Source organism: Ambystoma mexicanum, chromosome 2p (genome assembly GCF_040938575.1).
Source record: "Ambystoma mexicanum isolate Mex_15411 chromosome 2p, UKY_AmexF1_1, whole genome shotgun sequence".
Lineage (NCBI taxonomy): Eukaryota > Metazoa > Chordata > Amphibia > Caudata > Ambystomatidae > Ambystoma > Ambystoma mexicanum.
In genome coordinates this window covers 1,052,322,633-1,052,349,358 of record NC_090923.1, presented here as the reverse complement: position 1 = coordinate 1,052,349,358, position 26,726 = coordinate 1,052,322,633, and the positions used below count along the sequence as shown (strand labels likewise).

Below are 26,726 nucleotides of genomic sequence, written 5' to 3'. Positions count from 1 at the left end.
AATGGCCTCTTGCAGGACTCCCAAGAGTGAAAGGATCTGGTCAAAGATCCTAAAGGCTTTTGTATATTGTCTTTTGGATTTGCTGGAGGATTTTGTTCAATTGGGTTGACTTTCTCCCTAGTCCGTTGAAGTGTTGCAGGATGTCAAAGGGGCCCGCCCGTGCACTCTAGGGCCGGTCCCCTGTTCATGCCAAGACCAAGGAAAATACCCAAACCACCACAGACATGGCCCACAGCTTTCAGGCACACAGCCACCAGGACAAGTACCGTCATTAGATAGCATGCCATGACATCACCCATATCTCCTGTGCAGACCTAGAGATACCGTGAACACAAAGTTTGCAGCTAGCACAACCACAAAACTACTGGCATCACTCAATATGTAAGAAGTACTAGAATGGTTTAACACTGTGCGGTTCAGATATAAAGTTCCCTAAAGAAAGAATAGATGAATAAATATATCAATTGTTAAACTCTACAGGAAAATCAGTGCATAAGGCATTGACCTGCCAAAACTAGGGTCATCAGCAAAACAAAAATCCTCAGCTGTATCACAAGTACCAATGGTATTCCATTTGCCATGTCGATTGTTCACCCAGATAGACCTTGGTTTAGTTCAAGTCAGTTTCACCTCCATAAGCATGGTCGGCATGAAAGGAGAGTAATCTGCATGAGAAATTCTGTTTTGATGAATAGCATGAATGCATGAGAAAAATGCAACAGAGAAGGCCATCAGATACTGAGCTCCCCGATATACATTGGGTTAGGGACTAGACTATCCACAACTCTCATTTATTTTTTTTAGTACAACCAAAATGTATCTACCAGCGAGTGCTTTCCGGCTCAGGAAGCGGTTCCCATAACATTCGTGTCATCCCCTGTATGGGAGGGAAGAATGCACAGCTTCCACTATCCAGAGATGGTAATGTAAGGTCCAGAAATGTGAAAAGCCTTTCAAGTCGGTCATGCATAGTGCCAAGGCTTGTCATACTCTGGCAGGTCTAAATTTTCAGTCGGGTGTTCGGGGGGAGCTGGGGTTGAAGAACAGTCATCTTGAGGCACTAGAACTGGAGTTACAGATGAGGTACCATTGTAACAGTAGCACACAATAGTGGTGGCACGAGGTAGAGGCAGACCCACCTTACATACTGGTGAAGTGGACAGGAAACCACAGGCACCAGAGCAGCCAGGAACATATACAGCATTGTAAACCACTTACATTTTGGAGCAGAAGGGGGAGAACAAGAGTAAGCTGGAGTGATGCATGGATGCATCAGGCAACCCATTACTACAGGGGAAATCGAACACCCATGCCAGTGGGGCAGTTTAAGTCCACATCAAGTTGGAAATACAGGGCATAGTGGGGGTAAAGTAAAATCTGAAGGAATGAAACACCAAAGATAGAGCAGATTAAGACTATGCCAACTCCAAAGAGTAGACCCTCACTGTATGTTCAGAGTGTAAGTTTCAGCAGAGGGCCGTAGGACCGGGCCTTCGTTGTGTTAGCCTTAAGATGCCAAAAATTCAGACTGGTTTGGAACCATACTTGCAGGTGTTGGTTGCAGTGCTTAGTCACTGATGGTGGTGCTCCCGATATTTTGCCCGAGTCAGGGCACATGGTAGATTTAGCATGTATCCCGTTTAGTGAGCTCTGCAACAGATTAAGCAGCAATGTTGACAGTAAAACAAAGAGGGAGATCGGTCATTTCCTAAATAAACGTTGTGTAAAGAAACCATAGAAAGGGCCTACAACCTTTGGCTCACATACTTTGACTTTTAACACTAAACCATCATCAGTCCTAGCCGGCATGATCACAGGTCGTACTCCAGACATCTGAAAAGCCACATGTTCCAGACTCCTGCTCCACCTCCCCAACCTATAGGGACAGCTACACAGACTGGAGTAATATTACCAACATTCAGCCTGGTAGGCCCCTCAGACCAAACAGTTGTTGCAATAAAGGGCTATATTCCCCCATTTAGAAACTAGTCTGAAACTGACAGGTGCTAAATTGTGAAAGTTCAGCTCTCACAAAGATGCATTCCAAGCAGGTCCTGTTGGGAAAAACTCAAAGTAGTCTGGACCTAGGCACAGCATGGGCGGATCAGAAGCCACAGAAGATCTTTGGCAAGAGACGGCAGGGAAACTTAAGAAATGGGGCATACACAAACATGTTTTCAGATGCTCAGCCCTGTCAACATGGACACCGAGTGAGGCATGGCCATGCCCAAGCAAGCACCCAGTTCCAGTAGGACATGCTCCAGTTCATTCAGATAGGAATTAAACCCCAGATCACCACTTCACGTAAGGCCTACTTGGAAGAGTAGCATTTGGCTTGTCAGGAACAGTCTAGGTATGTAACGCAAGGCTGAAACGAGAAGCCTGAGTTTTAGCAATCTTTAATTTTCTGTTAACATTACAGCAATCTCCCCCTCCCTGCTTTAGTACACAACAGATGCACTTCCATGAAGTTCAATCTTAAATTGATTCAATCACCACCTTCCAAAACAGGGCAAGAATGATCAGCTTAATCAACCTCAGGTTTGCAAGCCAACCAATCTTGCACACTATGGAAATCTGACAGTAATAGTGATAGTTGAACAAATAACTTTGTCCTTATAACTCTCAACCCACTCACTTCCCTCCAAGGTGTTTATTTACAACAGTTCTTAAGCTATACAACAGGTCGTCACAGGGGACACAAGAGCATACCCACCTGTACCCCACAATGCACAGTTCAGATTTAGCAGCATCAAAGGGATGCATTTTCTGTGGTGTACAAAAACTAAAAATCAGTGTTCATGGACCCTTTGCTACTACTTCACTGGGGAAAGTGGCTGGAGGATCTGCCTTGTACAGAGTAGTCACCATTTTAGAACCTAGACAAGGCATAAATGTTTTCAAAAATTGATAGTTTGCCAATTAACATTTTTTGATTTGCAAACAGATCCATTTGATTATCTATTTTGTACCAATATTGTTAGTGTCACCAGAAGTTATTTGTACCAAAGATACAAAATGAGCAACAATACAGCAGTGTTGCATACTGCTGAAATAAGAGAGGAGACTGGCCTTGCAAATTCTTTAAAATTCACCAAGACCTGCAGGTCAGGTAACTTAGTTTTCCTATTCAACGCAAGAGAAATACACTCAACCCATGGCGATGTGAACAATGGTGCATTTCACTAAAAATCTGCTTTGTTTGGCACACTGCTGCCACCCAGAGGCCCTTCATAAGATTTCCTTGACAAAGCAACTAGGCGAAAGGACTGAGCCACAGCTCGAGTGTCTGTATGTAAAAGGTTAGCTGCATGAATGGACACAAATAAATTAAAAAAGCTCTGAAACAGTTGGCCAGCTGTCTCCTGCAGGTGGTAATATATAATGCAAATATAATCATAAAGCAAAGCGAGCTCTGAAGGACAACTACAGTGTTTGGTATTGCAATAGAGCTGTAGATATTACTATTGATCACTACTTTGTGCAAGCATCTAGTTGACTTTGTATTCAAAGAGGAAAGAACGACTAAGCAGAGTGGATTGTGTAGCAGGCAGAGAACTGAGCAAACTAGGTTTGTCGTCATCTCAATTTCGGGGTACCTGGTATAAAGCAAGGGAGGATGGGTCGCTCATAGGTTGAGCACCAGTTCCAAGATGTGTGCAACCTGCAGGATACTGAACTAGGTATCCCATCAAAAGCACGTAATCATGTGATCGTGTACATTTTCAAAAGTATTCACTCGTGTATATGAGGCATCTTCTGCAACAAAATGAAGTATAGTTGACAAAGACATTTAGATACACTAACCCAAACTTCACTGTAAAACATGGAGATGATGCATTGTTTTAAAGTATCAATACTCTAATTGTGAATTATGTAACCTACAATTTAGGAATTAAAGTTCGACACATACTGGTCTTTGCTTAAAAAGAAAAAAAAAAACAATTTCTTCTTGTTTGAAAAATAAATTCTCGCCTAGCACTCCCATAGGAGCTTACACAGCAATTAGTTGAAGCGGGGTTTGGGGGGGGGGGTGAAGCGGGGTTTTGGGGGGGGATGAACAATCACAATGCATCTCTAAAATACAAAGGAAAATTGTCAACCCTGCGCTATAGGAGTTGCCAAGTTCAACCTTTGCCTGACCCAGATTAAAATGTGGCATTTGTTCAGCCTGTACCAATTTTGTTGCATTAAAAGTCAATAAGAGTCAAACCACTGTATATCTGGCACCATTTAAGCTACTTGGCAGCATTAGGGAAAAATTTAATTAATCCTGTCCTGAAGTGGGCCTGTCCAAACCACCCAGTCTCCCTTCTTGGAAGGCAGACATAGGAGCTTACAGTGATGCCATCAATATCAGGTGCATCGAGACATTGGCACAACACAAAACAGTTCATACAAAAAACATCACATCTGGTGAGGTGGGAGATGTGGACGTTACACCTGAAGGCAAACAAAAACAAACTCATGAAGCAAGTACAAATTTGTTGACATCATGCAGTGGTATATTTGTGCAGATCATAGCTCCCATCAGAAATAAGTAGCAGTGATGTATGGTCATTGCTCAGACTTATTCGTAGGGCACAGACGTACCAAATTAATTGGTTTAGAGAGTGTTGTACGCAAGATTGATCCAGACCCTCCAAACAGTATTATGAGCCAGCGCTAGATAATTTACCATCCGTTTTTAAAAAAGGAAAGACAATAAGGAACGAGCCTCCACCAAATGAATTTCATGAATATAACAGACCAACATTAAAAACAAAAAATAATCAAACAGAGCCACAGCATCAGTAATGTCCACGTGCTGCAAAGTCCAAATGGACTCAGCAATGCAGAACCTTAGAAAGGGTTAGCTCAAACCAGGCTATTCAGTTTAATAAAAAAAAAAGTGAACACCATTTTGAGTGTCCAAGTCAATGCTAATGTTTTCTCTATGGGCTGATGCTCTAGTTCTGTACCAAAAATAACCCATTCATGAACACTCCATGCCAGCTTCAAATTAAAGACGAGCAATTAAGTCAGCCAGAAGTCCATTCTCCTGGTGGGCATAGGTAGCACAGGAGGTGCAACATGCGACCCCAACGTTAGGATCCAGGTGAGTAAAAAAACTACTCTTAACAGATTGAGCTTGCAGAGAGGAGTACTGGGCACAAGCAGAAGTGAGAATGCAGGTGTTTAATGGGTGGGCAGGTTCACCACAAAGACCATGCAGGTAATTAAAAACTACGGCGTCAGAAGAGTCTAGGAACCTCCAATACGATTACCAAACAAAGAAACTGGCAGCCAAACCATGAAGTGCCTGAATAGTAGTGTCCTAGAAGTAGCAACCAAAGTTAATGGCAAGAAGGACTCAAGTCAGCAGGCAGAGCAGTCCTGGGGGAAGGGATTAGACCCAGATGTTGGTAGGAAAAACAAACAGCAACAGTTATCCTAAACAAGGATATATGTTAGGCTGGGAGCAAAGTGCAGGAGGACACCAGTGGAGGCCCTGATGCCAGAAAGCCAACAGTGTCTCACTGCCTGGTTAAGTAGTATAATAAAGGATTCAATGGGTCCCACTATAACAAGGGAGGGGGGTGAAGATCACTTCACAGGGTTGGTTGTGGCCGTGGCCACAGCTATACTTAAAGGTTTTTCAGATCTGGAGAAGTGTTTGTGCAGAGCTTGTGTCAAATACCTCGGCCCAAAGTAAGCAGGGCCTAGTGCTGAAAGAACTTGTGAATTTGTCAGCTTGTACACGGCGAGAAACCTCATTCTCCAATGGCAAGCCAGTACTGGTCCTCATATATAAACTTGTAGGCAGGTGAGGCCCAAGACAGCTATGTGGATTCAAGAAGGGTCCGAGACATTCCACCCATTCAAGCATCAATGGGTCAGAGGACTCCACATGGGTCACAGTCACTACCCAACAAAATAGTTGTGGTTATAGCACCAACCAGGAAACAATTTAGGGCTCAAAATGATTTCCTCTGGTCAAAGGAGCCACTGTTTTAAAGAACACAACCACAAGCCTATCTGGGCCAGGTTAATGGCACAAGGAAACTATGGAGCGGCCCTTGCTGCCCAGCCATTGATAGCTAATGGTACCCAATGGGCAACATTTAGTGGTGTTACTAGTGAGAACGAGGAAAAAAAAATACTTTCAATTGAACTGAAATTAAGTAGTAACCGACTTAAAAGTAGATGGTGTGGAATTGAAAACCGGATGACATAGGAAAGATATAAAAAAGGTGTGACGTGCACTACAGGATCCTTTAAAAAAAAGTGACATCAACTTCTGGTTGAACAGGGTAATACCCTAGCCAAGGAAAATCTAATAAATACGAAACTAGCAAAAGCCTGCTGTTGACAGCAGGTACCCCAATGCACTCCTGTGGGAATATGGACCCTACAATTTTTAATTCTAGTTAATCAGACTTACCGCAAGACCAAAACATATTATTGTAACATTAAAGATCAAAACCACCATCTTTCAAAAAAAAAATTTAAATCCATCCTCAGGGCTAGTTAACCGTCCTTCACATAATGGACAAATCGAAGCAACCTATGAAGAACACAGGGTTCTTGTTATAATCTGTAACTTTCATGAACGTAACCATATGTCTGGCAATAAATCCTTCAAGTATACAAAACGTAGGAGTGGAGGAGTAGTAGCGAATCTTATTATTCATCTGATATGCTTCATTTGTGTTTTATATTTCAGGTGCATATGGGTATTGTGCCCAAGCGCAAGTGGATACCAACCTGGGAATGTGAAAGCCTGTAGTTGCCCACAGGCAACCCATGTGCCCCCTTATCGGACTTTATCCTTCTATACACTAAAAAGTAATGTCAACTGAATTTCATGTGTCACAGCTCTTAAGTCAAATGTAAATGAACCCAAAAAATAATTTAGACTGGCCCCACTACAACGCTATCAGAATTGAGAAACAAAGCTGCAGGTTTCTTAAAGCCATCAAAATTACAATTTCCCAGTGTTTGTCAAATAGTTCGTGCAACAGGGTTATTTCTATTAGCCGACGCATTTCGGATATCACACAACATCCATCTTCAGGGCTTTGAGCTGTGCTTCACAGTCACAACTATCAGTTATTTTATTGCTGTTTCCCCTACTAATATGTAACATAGCCGATTGAACTAAGGGTGCTTAAACCATAGGAACTAACCTCTGCTCGTTGCAATAAGTACAGTAAATGGGTGTGACCTGTAAAGAGAATTACTCTATCTAGATCACAACTGCATTGTAATGTGCTTTAGCCATCACATAACTATACACTCACCCAGCTTCTAATAGAACTAGCTAGCCAGGTATTCAGACGTTCTTCAGATTATCTGCAGTATCCTGTAATGGCACATCCGATAAGAAATGTGGGACCATTTAGTCACCCAAGGTAAAGCCTGGCGACACAAGCAGCCATTAATCTCATAGAATATCATACTGTGAAGGCATATAGGAGTGGGGCTACGCTGGGTTAATCCAATCACTAACAAAAGAACCTATCCGCATGTGGCAGAAATGCGGTCATCTCATCAGTAAACATTTGTAATTTTAGTAGCTCATTAAGGCTCAGGCGGGTTCCCGAGAGACACCACTCTTTCACATAAGTAATCACTATTGCCATGGTGAAATCCCTCGCCAACACGGACCTCATAAATGAGGTTTTCGAATCAAATAAAAGCCCTGTCCTAGTCTGCCCCGATGATCAACAAATCACAGTATGCAGTGATAAAATCGTGGCAAAAAATGTAGCCTGTACAAAAACAAAAAAGCGGTGGCTTGACCCATCAAATGTGTACTCCATTCCACCATTTAAGGGGAGTGGAGGTTGCGGTGGTGTCCACTGCATCCTTTACAGGGCTTGCAGCAGCAAAACCACGGCCATTTTTGCCGCAATTTTAACACATGGAACCCAAATCACACTTGTGTATAAGGTATCCACGGATGGTCAGGAAGGAGACTGGCAGTACTGCACAGGTGCTTCACGGCTGTGTTTATATAGTCACCATAGTTATGCCCTTCGCACAAGTGGAATAACGTGGTGGTAAGCGCAGCAGCCATCCAAGTATTCGGGCACCTCACAGAGATGGCTAACAGTGTCAGAGTGACAATCCTTATTACGGCTTCTCCATCTTGTAAGGTAGAGGTCTATCAATATTGTGGCTAGTCCATCGATTCAGCAAAGCATTCCTTTATGACACAACTACCCTTAACCAAACATTGTAGCAAATTCTCATGTGGGTTTCAACTTTCTCTGTAGGTGTGACCCCAAGCACTCAATACCCATCTACACAAATCTAGATTACAACTCGCCTCCCAGGAACAACATGTGCACATTCTATAGGGTAAATGAACTGACAATCTCAGTCCATACATCACCAAAATAGATGTGTCATGAGCTCATTTGGTGCAGTTCACAGGGCATATGCAGAGCTCCGTCAAACGGCGGACGTATGGAGTCTCAGGTGTAACCTGCTTACTAGCACATACAATTCGATTTGCAGATAATACCCCTTGGGGAGAGTCCAGTAGCTCCATCCAGGCCATCTACCTCTGTAGTAATCTCCTGTGAGGTCCCTGCCTCTATTCTGGACCAAAACCTGTTCCAATAAGACACATTTGCTTTGTGCTACGTTGTCCGACCTCCAAGAAATGTGTCGCCATTGGTGATCGTGATTTTTCATTCCTATATTGTGCAGTTCGAGTTTTGGCCTTCCTCCATCGTCTTGTCACGATAATCGTATCCGCAAGGGTACCTCTAAGCATACATTACATTAGTAGTCAGGAGTGTCAATTTTCTTGCCTGAATAAGGGTGGGTGATCTTGTTCCCCTTTACTGCAGTTGCATAGTACGTCATTATTTAGATTTTTTAGGTAGCCTCATATCTGCTCACTAATGTGTTACTGGGGGCCTGGCTGTTCATGAAGGCAAAAGTTGGAAGTTGCGAAAACAGGGGTCTATCTGCATAATTTCCCTATGTTGAATAATTCTCTGGATTCTGGTACTTTGTATTAAATGTGTGGTAACATACACCAGAGAAAAACTGGTCTTTTGCGGTTTGGGTGTAAGTAAAGACTCAGGATATATTCTCCACAGCAATTATCTTTGATCAGATCCTTGTATTCCCTTTCCTGGAATTTAACCTCCAGTTCTTGAGCTTGTCTTTTGTACACATCCAAGTTCGATATGTTGCGTCGATACCTTGGCTCAATGGTACACTAAGTTTGGTATGAAAGCTGGTAGCAAGTAGCAAAGTGTTGGTTTAGTGAATATCCTGGTGTTCGATGCATTTGTAGAGGAGCAGCTAAAGGACGTCCCGACCCCCCATCCCGCTATATGCTGGAAGCCTGAGATTGTGCCATGCTTGACGCCAGCAGTTGCAACTATTCCATGATGAATATTCGAGAAGTTATCTACTGAGAAAACCCTATCAAATTCATCCCTGAAGATATGATAATCTGAGGGAGGAGCTCCCCAAAGGAATATGAAATTGTGAGAAAGTCACAAGAGACTGAGAAGACTGGCTGAAGAAAATGCATGGACCTTATAGAAACTGATGACGAAGTAAAGAATGGAGTAAACTTTCATTTGCGAAAGGAAGATTGCACGTGTAAAGAGCACTGCAGAAAATACAAGTCAATCAAATGTACAGATGCAACGCAAGTAGGTTATGTAATTTTAAACGCTGGCTATTTAGTGAATAGACTGCCAGCAGAGCCGTCATATAGAAACTGGACATTGGCATCACATTTAGTAAGCTCAAACCCATGGAGAAGAGCGGAGTCGCAGCAAAGAATTAGCCAGGATCGTGGGCAAATCTGGAAGGGCTGTCTGGCCTGGCGACAATAGCAAAACAAAAAGGTGATGGCTGTAAGGCTTTGAATAAATCAACCACAGGCACAGTTCAGGGCAACCCTCCAGACCATGGTTTTTCAGACTGCCAAGCCATTACAGAAGGGAAAAACATACAAATCAGGCTTGGTCCTACCCCAAAAAGGGGCAGTCCAGCCCGAACTGCTAGGTCACATTCCCTTCTGCACGGGACCACAAGCCACCCCAAACATGTTCAACCTTGTTGGGCCTCTGAGGAGTAGCTTGGGTCTCTAGGCCTGGCAGACTCTGGACCCACATCTGGGCATATCCGTCCCACTCGGGGTGACTTTAGCAAAACAAAAAGGTGATGGCTGGAAGGTTTTCAACCCTAGTGGGGTGGGGCCAAGCCTGGTTTGCATATGGTCTTTCCCCTTCTGTAATGGCATAGCATGCGACAAACGATGGTCTGGATTCATTCTAAACCTAGCCATCACTGCTTTGTTTTTGCTTTGGCCTGTTGACAAGTCTGAAGCAGTCAAGACTTATCTATTCTTGACGGCAGTAACCGTGAGATGCCGAATCATCCCTTGTTAAGGTGCATCCCTTGTTAAGGTGCAAAGAAAGAACACAATGCATGCCAGGTTTTATTCTTTGAAAGACAATTAAATGCTGAAATATGGACCAAATCGCGGTCTCCTGTCACATGAGCCAAGGATGAAAATTTCAGGCTTGAAGTACCAGAACAGCGATAGTGAGTGTTCACACTCCCTTATATTCCCAGAGACAAGGATACTTTGTAAGGCCAGGATCAAATACAATCTCATGGCAGAAGGCATAGGGGATGAGATGTTGGGCTAATTGGGTGGGCTAATTGGGTGGGGAGGCACAGTCAAGTCCACCTCCTAGCACCTGGAGTATGATCTTACGTGCTGCTAGTGAGCCAAATGTTCAAGAAGGGCACAAGCGTGTAAACCAATTGTATTTTGTAGAGGGCCTTTTAACAAAGGGCCTTATAGTTTGAAAGCCAATGATGTGTTGTGTACCAACACATGTTGGATGACTTGCACTAGAGGTGGGCATGAGTTGTCGGCCTGATAGAGATCCAATCACAAGTCAACCCCTTATAGAAAGTATATTTTCAATGTGCCCCTTGAACAAATGAGCCCCTCATAGGGTTTTTATTTGCCACAAAGTATGTGGTCATACGATTCATTTTTACTATATAATTTTTTGTATGAAGCACCGAGAGCTTGTGCAACGTCCAATGTAACTTGTTTCTTCCAGAGTTGGTTCCATTATTTGGTGTAAAGTGTTACTCTGCTTCCCATCCACTGCATGACACGCTACCCACAAAAGGGCCTTAAATCCACATCCTCATAATATATTTCTACATCAAAGAAGGAGATGGTCACTGTTGACCGAAACTGTGGATGTTGCAAGTTTGTACATTTGTCTAATCCAGATGCCAAATACATAGTCTATGTAGCGTACAAAGACTGAAAGGTGCTATATCCACCTTGCCGAGTTAACGATCTATAGAGCATGTAGGTGTTCCCAGAACAGAGCCTTTGCTGCTCCCATGCTGGTTCCCGACACTTGGAAGTACCTCTTAAACTTTAAGAAATTGTTCATCAGGACCAACTTCAAAAGAGTAAGAACAAGGTCCAGTCTGCCTTAAATGAGTCAAGAGTTGAGTAAAAGCCACTTCATAGATTCCAAACCTGCTTCATGCATGATATTAGTGTAAAGGGACATGAAATCCATCGTGTAAGTCACATCCCTGTACAAATTCAGCGTTGTTAAGAAATGGGTTGTGTCCTTTATATGTAGGGCTATTTTAGTGGTTGTATAACCTTATCCAAGTACACAGCAAGAGATTGCAAAAGGTTGCCCATAACAGCAATAAACAGGTGCATCAGTGGATTCACTAGACTCTTGTGGATCTTAGGTAAGATATAGAAGACTGGCATCACTGGATGTGTGCTTTCCAAGAATTTCCTTGTGCGTTTAGAGATGGGTTTTCAGCCTCATCCAGAAATTCCTTAATGCCCTTACCTTCTCTGTTGGATCAATGAGTTTCTCCGTCATTTAGTTGCATCTTGACGTTCTTTAGGTAACACGTCTTGTCCATTAGGACCAAAGCACCGCCTTTGTCCGCTGGTTTAAGATTTATCATCTAGTAGTCCTTTGATCACCGGTCTCTTGGTGTGTGATGTTCCCATTTTTCTTTTGGGTAAAAATATATTTTCTTGAATCCGGCAAGTACTCGTTTCTCAAAGGCCATCCAAATCATGTTGTTCTGTACCAGTGGCACGAAGGTGACATTGCCAGGTACTCCAAGCCATCACTGTCACTTGGTACCACTAATAGAAGAAAACTAAACTTCAGTTTCCTCATTAGTTTAAAGAGGTTTTTTTTCACATAAAACTACTGCTGTGCAAGAATACTTTCTGTAGTATTTTCAACGCAAAGAAAGCACATGTGTAGAGATGCTCACTATTAAGTTTATTTTTCTTCCACTCTTCAGGTTGGTCCCTTCCTAAAAAATAAAAAAAAAAAAGACTTGGCAGGTGGCGGTCAAACTCTACAAGTGTGAGCATCTACTTCTATCCCCTGGATAACATCCAAGTCAAGACAACTCATCCGATGAGGTTTGTGTTTGTGACTCGTGGCCGATAGAGCTTTGTCTGTAATATTCTTGCCACGTTTACACTGTCCAGTCTACCCCTCCTGAATCTTACTGTTTATTTTCTATTTTCCAGTTTTAAATTAGTCACTTCTAGAATTGGATGAATTTGTTCGTGAGAGCTCAGGGAAACCTTAATACCGTCAAATCTCCTCGTCCAGAGAGCTAATAGTTTGTGCTAGTTCCTCATTCACTAGTAAATTGAGATCCATGGAGCACTGGATCTGTTGCCAGCGTTTCACAAAAGGTAGGGTTATCCTTGCAAAGGGCCTGTTCTAATTAGATGCTCAGCCCACGTACGCTCTATGATACTGTGCCAGGGTGCCCAAATACATTCCAAGAGGGTCACTGCACTTCAGACCACACTATTGCGTGTGTGCGAAAGGCATAACCATGGCGACTATAGTTCTAACAGCCATGGGGCACCCTATGGTAATGCCAGTTCCATGTCTCAAGGTCAGGGAAACCTATACAGAAGTGCAATTTGTTGATCAATAGGGCAGTCTGGGGCAGGGCTTATGAGTAGAAACCCTCCATTAATTATAATGTCCGTGTTAGCAGGGGGATGAGAGTTAGCATCTCCAGAGTGTTACCATGGCAATAGTTACTTCAGCTACTAAAGTGTTTACTGATGAGATGGCATTTTTGCCATATGCAGGTAGGTTCTTCTGTTAGTAATTGGATTAACCAAGCATAGCACCACTCCTATATTTTGTCACACAGTATGTGTAAGGTTCCCTGGTAGATAGACTGTAGGTAGCAATGAAATGGTCATTTGGCATCTAACTTGTAGCAGCTAATTTACAACATTACATTCCATTTAGTAGCTATGTACACTTCCTCTGCATTTTACCTTGTTGGTTGGGCCTTAACATAGGCAATTCAGAGTCCTGAGATTATCCCAAGTCAAGATGGAGGAAAGAACTTGGAATCTTGATTGGTTGAAGAACGAACAAAGCCTGGCAGAACATTCTAAACTGCCTTTCATGACTGGTGTAGATACTGTTTATTTTGTGTCCAGAGTTCAGGGCTGGAAATTACATAAGACTTTCTGCAGAGAAGGATTTAAGGAGAAGAAGAATGTTCATCAAGCAGAAAGATCTGTGATCACCTCTTCAATTTAAGAAAAGTGATGCAATTCTGGTAAAATATTTTTCTGTCTTATCTAAAGAAAGTAAATAGTTTATTGAATGTATTCAGCATTTACAACAACACAAGAATTTCAGTCAGTGAGAAATAGTAAAAATACAAATTATGCTGGCTCACAAGGGTTTGCTAAACTGTAAACTACCTTCCTCGGGCAGGCGCATTAGGGTTTTCAGCAGGGCGGCAATTATTCACTATTCAGCTTCCTTGAGCCTTTTTATTGACGTTACGTTATTAATGCAACATTCTACTGAAAGCAAATGCAGTTTGTGAAGATAAGTAATCACGCACTGCGTTCGGATGGGAGCTAGCTGAGGAGACTCATTACTCAGATTCAGGTGACTTCAAAAGTTGAGCTGCACAGCATTATAGCTCGGCAACCATTTTTCTAATTGTTTTGACAAGCACTGAGCTTAGTTCCTGGAATACGTTTCACATGATTTAGTTATTACGACTTGTTGAGCTGGTGAAAATAGGATTTAAGACTTCAGTTAAATAGCTAATTAAAATACTTTTAGGGTTTGAAGACACGTGAAGTGCATCAGGATTAATTCACAGTTTTAAAGGCAAGAGACCGACAAGAGCTTCTCAGTTCAGGAAGATTAAGGAGGTTTTAATGTGCACTATGAGGGCAATTTGATTGCAGTACCTACAATAAGACCGACTGTCTTTGGTAGAGTTTGCAAACTCTGAAGAAAGGACATTCAAGAAAGGCTTACAATACAAGAAAATACAGTAACTCGTTCTCATTCAATCTGTAGAGTTAAAAGTAATACATCATTCCTCTTAGGTATCTGCAGGGGATTCTCAGGTATTGTGCACTTCTAGGGGTGGATAATGGTGGCGGTAGTAGATAGATGCTCTCATTTATGCAGCCATCATTCCCAGAGTTGAAGACCCAGTGTCAAGTTTGTTTTATCCCATTCCCCTCCCCCCCGGGGTGTTCTGAACTCAGCTGTAGATCTAATCGGTACACCTTTGAGGGTCTGTGGGGTTCAGCAGCTTCAAGACAGGACCCGACAGTAAGAAATTGCACTTCTATGAAGTTAATGGCTGCTTGCGTGTCGCCAGGTTAAATCCTAGGTTACCAAATGGTCCTACATTTCTTCATCAGTTGTAGCACGACAGGATACCCAGTCAAGCTAGTTCTATTAGAAGCTGGGTGAGTGCATTTGGCTTATCTGGTATAGACCTAGTTATGCGATTGTCAGGTTCCCATTGCCCATCTCAGCTACAACGAGGTTCCCCATTGCAAATGAGACTTGGGGTATGGCACAAGGGGCAGGGTTCTATGGAACTATGCAATTCATGTCCTTAATTATATTGTTAGACATCGGATTTTGTCCTCATCCAAGATGGAATTTCAGCTCTACAGCAGTGATTGACCAGAGCATTGTGAAGTAGTTCGAACCTCAGGAGGGGTTCTAAACTGCCTTTCATTCAAGCTAAGCACCAGAGGTCACACCTGTAAGAAGCTCGAGAAGACCATAAAGAAACCAAGGGGTCTACAGTTAAGTCATGAAACCAAGAAGTCAAGTGACAGAGGGAACAAGTTTCAGATAAGTGCCAGGATAAATACATTGTAAAAGTGACTTTTGTCATGATTTGCTAGTCAAGTTCAAAAGCACTGGAATTTAATGTACAAGCAACTGAGTTTCAAAAAGGAAAGAACTGTTCTCTTGGAAACAAGTGTTGATTGCTAGAGGCAAAGTTTGTGGGCAGATTGCTTGTTGCAAAGTCGCGAGAGAGGCACGCGTTCTACAGTTGCCTAAGACATTAAAGATTAGGCCTTGTGTGCGTTCTTTTGTGTTGCTGCGAGCCATTCTCAGTCCTCATTTCGGATGAGGAAACAATGTAAATGGTTATAGCTTGAGCATGCACACACACAGCTACCAGTTGTACTTGAGAAAAGGACACTAGGACGTGTTTCAGCAGGAAGATGTGGGAGATTCGGGTCCCCGTTTCTGGCGATCCATGCAGCAAGAAATAACGCGAGTCAGGTCAGAAGAGTCGGAGGAGTCTTTTCAAAGGAAGCGATGTAACAATTTGTAAATTGTTTTTTTCAAAAGCATTTTAGGATCTGCACTCTCAAGTTTGGGAGATTTTAAGAGAAAGAAAAGGATTAGAGTGACATTTAAAACTCTTGAACCAAACCAAATGTTTGAGGAAAAGTGATCAAAGTCTAAGAACCCATTCAAAGCATCTTCAGTACAGTGACGTAACAGAAGTAAACAATCCTTTACTCAAGAGAAGCATCCAAGCTAAGGGCAGAGGCAGTCAGGTAAAGCAGGGAGCAAACTATGAGGGAAGGTTTTGAGGATGTTTTGTTGCAGGTTGTCCAGAAAGAGATAGTAGGCTTGATTTTATCCACTTCCCCTGTCCTCGAGGCCTAGTCAGTTCAGTAGTAGTTAAAAGAAATCAAGACTGTTGGAAAAGCTAGACTAAAGGGTAAGGATTATTCATCTGCCCCTGCAGGACAACAGTGTTGGGACCTTAGAGAATGAAAGGGCCACGTAAATAATACCTGCCCGATGTCCAGTAATCTTCGGTCCACGGAAGCTGCTGAACCCCACAGTCTCCCAAGAAGGTGTGAGCAACAACTGAACAGCTGAAGTTCCAACCCTTAAGGGAAAGGGAAGTGGAGAAAACAGAAAAATTGCATATATCTCTATCTTCTTCCAGGCATCAATCTGCAGAGAGAATAGATACATTACACAACTAATCAAAACTCTTGACTCACTCTACTCTCAAAGAGATTCCTCAAACCTGTGCATCCCCTGCTACTGGCTTAGAGGATAATAAATGGCTGTGCTTTTACTCAGTCTTAAATTATTCAAACCTTCAAAAGAATCTTCTTCCAAGTTCATAAAGTGTGAGATTTTTGATCAAAGTTTCAACAATTAACTTCGAGAGTTTTTGATCCAATTATTTACCAAGCAATTGCAGTTCCAAATGTCATTTACATACTAAGCTCACTCTTAATGCAAACAAGGAAATGATGAGTCTTCTATGCATTAGGATGTACTAATGTTTGCTTCCCTTGTTGGATCAGAGTTCTGATCTTGTGTCACTTGAGATTCCTTTAATTTCTTTAGCAAGGATATTCCACATGAAAAACAGAACACACGCAAAATTCTTCTGAACAACACTATGAAGCAAATACAAATACCATTGTTTGCCCTCCTGCTCCGTTAGAAAAGAATATGTAGCCATTCAGTCTTATGAACATTTGCCTACTTCTTAATTCAGATAAACTTCAGAGGCTACAAAACTAGCAGCGCGCATGGGAAACTATACGCCCAACCTAAAAGGTCAACCCTTACACGCGTTTAACACTAGCATGTCTACTTTAACCTTTGCACACTTTGATACCAAGTTGAACAAATGAGACAAAAGTTACTGCACATAAGACACCAATATAACTGTCTATTTTGTGCGCAAGAGTTTCCACAAACAGAACTCTGAGTCTTACCCGAATGCTAACTACCTATGCATGCGCATTGAGTCCCAAATATAATTGGCACCGTAGAATACACTATGGAGCTAAATTCCAATGAACAAACCAAAACCTCAGCTAAATAAGATTAGTAAACCTAAATTAACATGAATTCCATTCGCAGAATGCCCAACATTTACTCGCAAACAGGAATTATTTTCAAGAGTTTGACAGTTTGCGTGCTTTCACAGAGAAGATCTCCTAACTAAATACCTAAACGAAAAGACAGTTTGTATTTCTTAAGGTTATTAAAAACATCACAGGTAATTCCATAAAACTATTTTACTCAAAATCTAAGACAAAACGTCTGGATCTTCAAGTTGGGAAGTGGGAAATCTTATTAACTATTTTATGACTTCAAAAAGGTAGAGCCAAACATACAGGTCCTTCCTGGAACAGAATGGACAATGAAAGGCAGTTTAGAATGCTGCCGAGTCCACCAGGTGACTACCTGAACCAATCAGCTCCCTCTCCATGTTGGATTGGGTTATTACTCTCACTCTGAAACATCGTAGTTAAGGCAAATAACACTGCTCTAAAACAAGCAGATTAAAACTGAACTCACTACCCCTCAAACACCATACAACCAGACCCGACACCCAAACAGATGGAAGTCACTTATTGTTGGGGGTCCTTGGGGAAGATGTTAGCGGAGATGGAGGAATTTTTAGGGAGACCACAGAGTTATATGCTAAAATGAAGGAATTGAATCTGTAAGTCAGTCAGGGAGTCGCTGAAGCAGTGAGACCAAGTGTTTCCAGTAGGAGTGCAGGAGAAGAACCTCCAGTATTGTATCTTGAGAAGGAGGAAGCAAGGTCTGGGAGCGGAGAGGAGAACAGGCAGTTCACCAGCAATATCTTTAGTGATCACTCCATCGGCTCCACTGGAGCGTTTTGCAGGAGAACAAAAAAAATAGAAGTCCTTTGTAATTTGCATTTCCTGAGTATTTTCCTGTTACGCTCAACTGATAACCCCTGGGGCGCCTGGAAGGCTCTGAGATCTGGAACCCTGGATGTGTAGTTGCCCAGTGCTGAATAATGAATCTTAGTTATTTGTAGGGTGAGCTAACCGTCCTGCGTTTCTTGTGCAGGGGCGCTCGATGTTTGCTGGCCCAGGCCTGCTGTGACCCCCGAATCTGCTGGTAGGCAGGTTTGTTAATTGTAAGTCTTTGTTCTGTTTATGGCGGGAATTTGTTAAGGTCTCTCCTTTCAAGGTGCAAAGGTCTTGATGCTGGCGTGCCAGATGGAGAGGCACGTTTTCAAGGTAAGAGAAAGCACGAAGGGCAGCGCCTTTGTCTTTTAAAGCCAACCTGCGTTTTCTTCTCCTCACAGGCCACTGTGGTGCTGCGAGTGGATGACAGCGCAATGAAAAACAGGCCCCCGGAATCAGTTAAACGTACAGCACTGTGCGGTTGTTTAATATTGAAAGCGAATCTGAATATGTCATTCCTTTGCCGATGTTGCTCCGGATGGAAGCATGGCGTAGCACGATGGAATTCGATGTTCTGGAAGCATGCATTCTAATATTGTTTCTCCCTTTCTCGTTATTGCAGGTCGCAATGTTCGAACAGCAGCTGTGGTAGCAGTTTGCTGGAAGTAAGCTAGTACTCACAGGTGAGTGATGTTTCTTCTCTCGGTTTCCACAGGTTGCAGCCCAGTTGAGATGCTGAGTGCTGGATGGTGTTTTCTCAGGTAAGGCAGAAAATCTTGTTCTTGCAGGACTACAGGAAGATGCTGAAGACCTGGAACTGGACACTTGAGCGTCACGCTGAGGGTTGCGGAATAACGCAAAGCGTGTTCTGCAGTCAGGGTGTGGTTTATATAGCAAAGGTAAAGTAGTACCAGGGAGAGCAGCCCTGCCACACCCAAAACACTAGACCACATGGCTTGGTTCTTAGAACTAGACTGTGGGTGCTTCCATGTTGGATTTAAAGGCCCATGTACATAAATGGGACCTGGTTTGAACAGCCCTTCCTTCCCACACATGAGCCTGGTGGCAAAGGCTCCAGGAGCCCTTTTGCAGTGGTTTTAGGCCCACAGGGTTCTGGTGGGAGCCTGCTTGTGGCACACCTTGTGCCCCCTCACAGTGGTCATGACATTTCCTAGTGGAACTTCTAAAGTGGCATTTTTGTTATCTAACCTGACAGGGGAGGCAGCAGCTTAGTCTGTGCCTTTAGTGGGTGGAAGAGCCAGTGAGCTATGAAGTTGTGAACAGCTTAAGGCAAAGTTCAGTAAAAAAATGTGATTGTCAGAACTCTGACCGAGTGTGTGGACAGTGAAACGGTTAGAGTTGAAACAGGGCAGTCGAGATTGACCCCTAGTGTTGAAGAGTGGGTTGCCCAAAGAAAAGAGATACAGCTCCTCATGCTAACCCCTATAGAGAAGAGAGGAAGATGCCTTGTGGAGAGACCAGCTACTTGTGAAGAGTTAATAACTTTAGTGATGAAATTGGATGCTGTATTGTCAGAAAGACGTTTAGAGCAGAGGAGGTGCCTTCTTGAGGCAAGATCTTGGGTTTGGAGTGAACATTCCCAGTTAGAAACCGGTCCAAAGGAGATAGGGCTCCTGGGTGGGGGAGAGACAGTTCAAACCACCCTTAAGAGAAGGAGAAAAGGCAAAAGGAAAAGTTCTGTATTGTGGGGATAGCAGTAATTTTGTAGGAAACTGCCTTAAAGCACCATGAAGATTTCCAACACCCATGGGAAGGGGCCAGATGGTGGCCAATACCAGACATCTGTGCAACACGTTACCATGAACCTATCCTTGCATTGGAAGTGAGGTTTGAGATGTGGGGGTCCCTGTAGGTTTCTGTAGCTACGGGAAATGTCATGGCCAGAAACTTTATAGCTAAGGAAGTTCCAGAACAGGTTACAGTTGTAAAAGGGACCCAACTTACATTAGGAATAGCTGAGATCATAGGGAGGGAATTGTGTTTATTGACCATGTTTTGCCTGAATGTTATTGGGATTTGGAAGATATTTTCTCTGAGCAGGAGGCCAGCAAGTTACCACATCGTCCAATTGACTGCAAAATTGATCTTGAAGAGGGGGCTTCAATTCCCTGCAGCAGAATTTATGCTTTAACTGAAAAAGAGCACGAACATCTGAATCAGTATTTGCAGGAGAATTTGGCAAACTGATTCATTTGTCACTCGCAGTCCCCAGCGGCATCACCGTTATTTTGTGCCTAAGGACAAGACCGACCTTACCAACTTTGTATTGATTACAGAGCCCTTAACCAAAATCACTGAAAAATAAATTATCCACTTCCCTTTATTTCTGAGATGTGGGATAGGATAGAAGGTGCCAAGGTATTTTGTGATTTTAAGGGGGCTTATCACCTAGTGCGGATAAGAGAAGATGAGTGAAGACTGCGTTCCGCACTCATTTGGTCTATTTTGAGTATCAGGTGATGCCTTTCGGGCTTTGCAATGCTCCTGGAGCATTTCAGTTTTTTATTGAGGGGTGCAGGAATATCTTGTTATTTTGTGGTCTACATCGATTTGATTTTCTCAAGTGAGAGTCAACGAGGCACACGTGAGAAGTAACAGAAAATCATTTATTCGCAAAACTGGACAAGTCAATTTCATTCGCCAAACTGTAGAGTTCTTGGGTCTTGTGATTGCACCGGCAGGATTAGAGATTGATTCAGGCATCGAGCTGGGGTTGACTGGCCTACTCCAGCCAGCGTAAAGGACATCTAAAGCATCAATGGACTTGCTAATTATTTCCAAAGATGTATTCAAGACCTCACAAGTGGGATCACCCATTCACGGTTGTTGAAGGGAATTAAATGAGTTTGTGGAAAGTGAGGCGGAGGAAGCTTTCAGTTCTCTGAAGTTCACCACAGGACCCATTTTATTACATCCAGATGTCGAACCACCATTCTTTGTGGAGGCTGATGCTTCTGATCTAGCTCTAGGAGCCATCCTGTTGCAGAGGCATCCTGTAACTGGACAACTTCGTCCAGTAGCTTTCTACTACAAGAAATGTTCAGCTGCAGAAAGTAATTATACCATTTCGGACAGAACTCTTACATTAAAGTGGCATTTGGAGAATGGAGGCACTATTAATTAGGCGCCAAACACCAGGTGACAGTTGTCCAAGATCACAAAATCTTAATATTGCGCTGATTTGTCACAGTATGGTTTTGTCATTACTTACAAGCCAGGGCACCAAAACGGTAAGGCAGATGCCTTGTTTAGATGCTATCCGGGAAATCTTAAAGATGACCCTTCACACCAGTTCCGTTAGTACAGGAGAACAACCTTGTGGTTACTGAGATGAAAAGTGAGAAATGTGAAGAGCGGGTTCATAAAAAGGTCTAAAAAGAATGATTTTGGACAAGATCCTGTACGACAGATTAAGGGGTTTGCCTTTTGTGGATGCTAGGTTTTTTTTATTACGGGAGGAGGCTTTGAGGCAATCTCAGGATTTCCCTTTAGCAGGTCATCCTGGTTTTAGAAAAACTCTGGAATTATTGCATAGAGAGTTGGTGGGAGGATAACACATAAGGATGTTAGATTTTGCGAGAACGTGCAAAACCTGTGCTGGAGTGAAGTGAGAAAATAAAGCCAGCCGGATTGGTTACCAGTACCACCACATTGCAGGCATACAGTACTGGATTACTTAGTCAACCTTCCTTCTGACCAGGGCTGCATTACAATTTTGATGTTAGTGGATGTCTAAAGCAGGTCATTTTATCCTAATTAAAGGGGTGTCTACAGCCACCTCTTTAGCTCAGGTTTTTTTGCAAAATCGTGAGATTGCATGGTCTTCCTTCGCAGGTGACTTCTGACCAGGGATCTCAGTTTGTATCCATGTTTTTGGCAGTCATTCTGTAAAGAAAATTAAGGATTGAGGTCCAACTACCAGATTCTATCCTGAGGCCAATGGTGTTACTTAAATTCGGGTAAAGTGTGGGTGGGGATATCGTTAGCAGATTTTTGCTATAACAATACGTCAAAGTAATCCACATCCATGTGCCCCTTTAAATCAGGGTTTTCATCCGAGGTTTCGCAGGGAAGCAAGTTTGATGGAGGTGGAGTTGCTGGATGTAAAGGGTAGACTGAAAATTATGAGTGAGATCATCAAGAGGGCAATGGAGGCGTTACAAAAGAGCAGGGACCACTACAAGAGGTTTGATGACCGCAAACATACGGCAGCGCCAAATTATCAAGAGGATTTGGTTTGGCATTCAAGTAAAAATCGTTCTTAAGGGCAAGAACAAGTTCAGCGCACGATACATTGGTCCCTTTGAGATAATGCAGGTTTTGTCCCCAGTGGCTGTAAAATTAAGGTTACCTTTGAGTCTAAAGAGAAGGTACTAGGTTAAAACAATCACCAGGCCCCATGTCTATTGAGTGTTTGGGAGAAGAGTATGAAGAAGTTCAGGACATTTTGGATTCCTGGGTTGTACGGGGAAAACTGCAGTATTTGGTGGATTGCAAAGGGTACTGTCCGGAAGAAAGATCATGGGTTACTAAAAAGGACGTGCACTCTCCATTATTGTTTAAAAGATTACATCAACGTGGACCAGAGAAGCCAGGCCCTGGGACAGGGCATTACAGAGGGGGTATGGTCAAGTTCCCATTGCATATCTCAGCTGAAGCTTGAGATATTGCACAAGGGTCAGTGTTCCGTCGAACTATGCATTTCCTTAATTATATTGTTAGACATCCGATTGCCGAATTTCAGCTGTACAGCATGACTAGAGCATTGTGAGGTGGTTTGGAACCTCAGGAGGGGTTCTAAACTGCCTTTCATTTTAGCTAAACACTTGAGCAGTCACACCTGTAGAAATTCCAGAGAAAACCATAAAGAAATGAAGGTGTCTACAGTCAAGTCCTGAAACCAAGAAGTCAAGTGACAGAGGAAACGAGTTTCAGGTAAATGCCAGGATAAACACATTGTAAAAGTGAATTGTCATGATTTGCTAGTCAAGTTCAAAAGCGCTGAAATGTAATGTACAAGCAACAGAGTTTTAGAAAGGAAGCTTAGTGTTCATTGCTAGAAGCAGAGTTTGTAGGAAGATTGCTTGTTGCGAAATCGCAAGAGTGAGGCATGCGTCCTGCAGCCGCAGAGCAAGATGTTAAAGATGAAGCCTTGCACACGTCAATTTGTGCTGCTGCGGGCCATTTTTGGTCCCAATTGGGGATGAGGAAACCGAATGTAAATAGTAATAGCTCGAGCGTGCGCAAAGCTACCAGTCACGCTTGAGGAAATGATCCCAAGATGTGTCTCAGTATCCATAGGGAAACAGGAAGATCCCGTGTGAGGTTCGGCTCCCCGTTTCTGGCAATCCGTGCAGCAAGAAATAAAGCAAGTCGAGTCGGAGGAATCTTTTCAAAGGAAGGGAAGCAGTCGGTTTCAAGGGAGCGCTGTGGCAATTTGTAAACAAATTCGTTTTGTTCAAAAGCATTTTAGGATCTGCAATCCCTCACATTTGGGAGATTTTAAAGGTAAACTATTTAAGTTGAAAGAAAACCATTTGAGGAAGAAAAGGATTAGAGGGACATTCTGTGGGGAAGAGTTAAAACTCTTAAACCAAATAAAAAAAAAAATGCAATCCTTTACTCAAGAGAAGCCTCTAAGCTAAGGGCGGAGGAAGTCAGGTAAAGCTGGGAGCAAAGAGCCCAATATGAGGGAATGTTCAGACAAATTGTAATATTAACCAAGATGTTCTGTTGCAGGTTGTCCAGAAAGAACCAGTGTGATCCAGGAGCTGTAGATTATAGAAGGCCCGTTTTATCCACTCCCCCCCCTTCCCCCGGCCTAGTTAGTTCAGTAGTTAAGAAATCAAGACTGCTGGATAAACTATACTAAGGGGTCTGAAGATCTGCTCATGCAGGACACCAGCAGGACCAGAGAGTGATATTGGCTAACACATTACAAGGCAGGTGTGATTAGATGGTAACAGTAATTCTATTTGCAGGTCACTCATTTACTGTACTTACTGCAACAAGCAGAGGTTATGATATGTTATTTATAACACGCTTAATACCCAGGAGGTTTCCAAGCACGGACCTGAAGATCGACACTGTTGCTCCCAGTCTTGCTTCCAAGGCAAGCACATTGCTGCTGAGCTATCCTCCCGAGACAGGTTAGTTCCCCATCTATTTTTGTATCTGTAAATGAACTGGTTGAAGTACCCTTAAATTTGAAGTTACATTACATATTTGAGGGTAAACAGATGAAACTAACAAACATTGACAGAGAAGGGCAGCTCAAAGCCCTGTAGATGGATTGTGGGATATCCGAAACGCGTTGCCCAATAGAAATATTCCTTTGAGTTGACTGGATCCAAAAGTTGCACAAGCTATTTTAAGTGACGAACACTGGAAACTTGGAATTGAATTCGATTAGATTATGATGCGTTTAAGATACCTGTGTAGCTTTGTTTCTTGAAATGGATAGCTCTATAGTGGAGCCAGTGTAAAAAAGTGATTTTGGATTAACATTTAATGAATTATGTTATTAAAAGCTGGGTATGACATGAAATTCAGTTTGAAGTTACATTTGAGTAGTGTATAGAAGGACAAAGTCTGATAAGAGCGCACATGGACCACCTGTAGGCAACTACAGGCGTTCACGTGGCAAGGCAAACATCTTACACCAACCTCTTCTGACTGTATATTGTTCATACTAACGTATACCTAAAATTGAAACAAAGCATAGTCATCAAATATCCGTACTGCAAACACACAAGATTCATTTCCATGTCAAAGTACTCCAAAATTCAGTGGGTAATGTAAGATTGTCGAAATCTGTTAAGTGCACTCACCCCAGTTCCCCATATGGCTACACGCTGTTTAGTGTATCCCAGCCTTGATATATCAAGAGTCAATCTGCAACAGTGTAATAATGTATAATGTAGGTCACTATGCTTCAGGTTTAGTAATTGCTCCTTTTATAAACTATTCAGTGTATCACTTCTGTAGACTGAGCAGTAGACCACCGTAGTTATCAGTCGAGTACTGTGTGTCTGATTAATAAAGTTTCATTCCAGTTCCAATGCCCCGTTTATCAATGGGAAACTTGGCTGTAATCATGGCGTCCATCTTGAACAGACCGTTTCCTAAGTAAATCAATGGACGGGCAATTGAACCAGTCTCTTGCCTTCAGGCAATGCAGTGGGTAATCTCCCTCGACCTTTATCGGCAAACCAAAACATTCACACAACTTTTTTTTTTATCAACAGCCCATGTGTTGTCATATTCATTTTATAGTGAGTTTAAATAAGCCTACACACTCTTGTATGGCTCTAACCCTTGACAAAGGGTAGTCATCAAAAAAGGCATGTGACTGGCAAAGGTTGGGTGCCCCACGACTGTTTAGGAACAACAAGTAATTGAGTGAGCGCCATCCTAGAACAGATTAGTTCCACTGGTATGCACTATAAAACATTGTCACGGATAAACCCGAATACATTTACATTACCGTTTGAAGGCCCCAGGTATTGTGTGAATGCTGCACTTCAGTCCGTGTGGGGGACGAGATATATAAATAAAAGGACACATCAAGTTAACTCTTAATACTTTTCTGGTTGAGGAATATGCAGGTCTAATACCACTGGGGTGGTTGGGAATTACCTGTGAAAACTAAACTAATGTCGAAAGGTTTTGTTGTGGACAATGAAAGTTTAGACACATTTTGGAAATAAACATTGTTTAGGGTGGTTTTGAGCTTTATTGTTACAACTATATAAGTTTTGGTCTTGTGGAAGGACCTAGAATTAAAAAGTGCAGGGGAAATATTCCCACAGGGGTGCATTGGGGTAAGCTGCTGGAAACAGCAAGCTTTGGCTTGTTTCATAGCAAGGATGCAACCTCGGCTCACAGGAGCCAAGCATAAATGTTGAGACCCAATGTTTATGAGTGGGACTGACCAGATAAAGCCAGTAGGTCACAAAGGGAAGGGGTCCTGGCCATGATGGGTCACTAGCATGTACATTTATTAATTTAATTAAAGTTCCCAAATTAAGCACACAAGGAAATAAAGAATTAGAAAAAGGGTTTAAGGATTGTCTGTACTGGGTGAAGTCTACGCAGAACACAAACAGAGGGGGGTCTGGGAAACCCTCTACCAGCACGAACACAGCCCATTGACCTGTTCTTGGGTGGATGGCCCCTGGAGATTCAACCAATACTTTAGCTCACTGTTCACATGTGTATGGGGTTGCTGTTGGTACTCTTGTTCAGAGAGGAATTGCCATAGCATTTTGGTGCTGGACTGCCCATGTGGGCGGGACAAAGACTGATATGCAAATAGATATTTCCCCATCTGTGAAAGGTACAGTGGGCAAAAAGCATGTGCTGCAAACTCACGTCAGAACAGGTTACCATGCAATGTTCTTTCTGGGGAGGAGCGCTTGCTACCTTTTTTGAAATGTCTACCCAGACCACTAATCAAAACACATCAGGGGTTGCACAAAAGATAAGGACTTACATTGATCAAGCATCCAATCTAGGATTTACACAATACAAATCTCAGCCGAGCCATCACATCAGGATTTAGGCAAAGCTTAATGCAACTGCCAGAGCTTACTTGGCAACAACTACTTTATCAGGGGGGATGGGGTGGGAG

General features: G+C 42.7%; 1 protein-coding gene across 3 annotated transcripts in view; it reads right to left on the bottom strand.

Annotated features, from left to right (window-relative positions):
* SPDYC (speedy/RINGO cell cycle regulator family member C) overlaps window positions 1-26,726 on the bottom strand; it is a 155,421-nt gene that overhangs the window by 120,789 nt on the left and 7,906 nt on the right. The gene's annotated exons all lie outside the window — the stretch shown is intronic.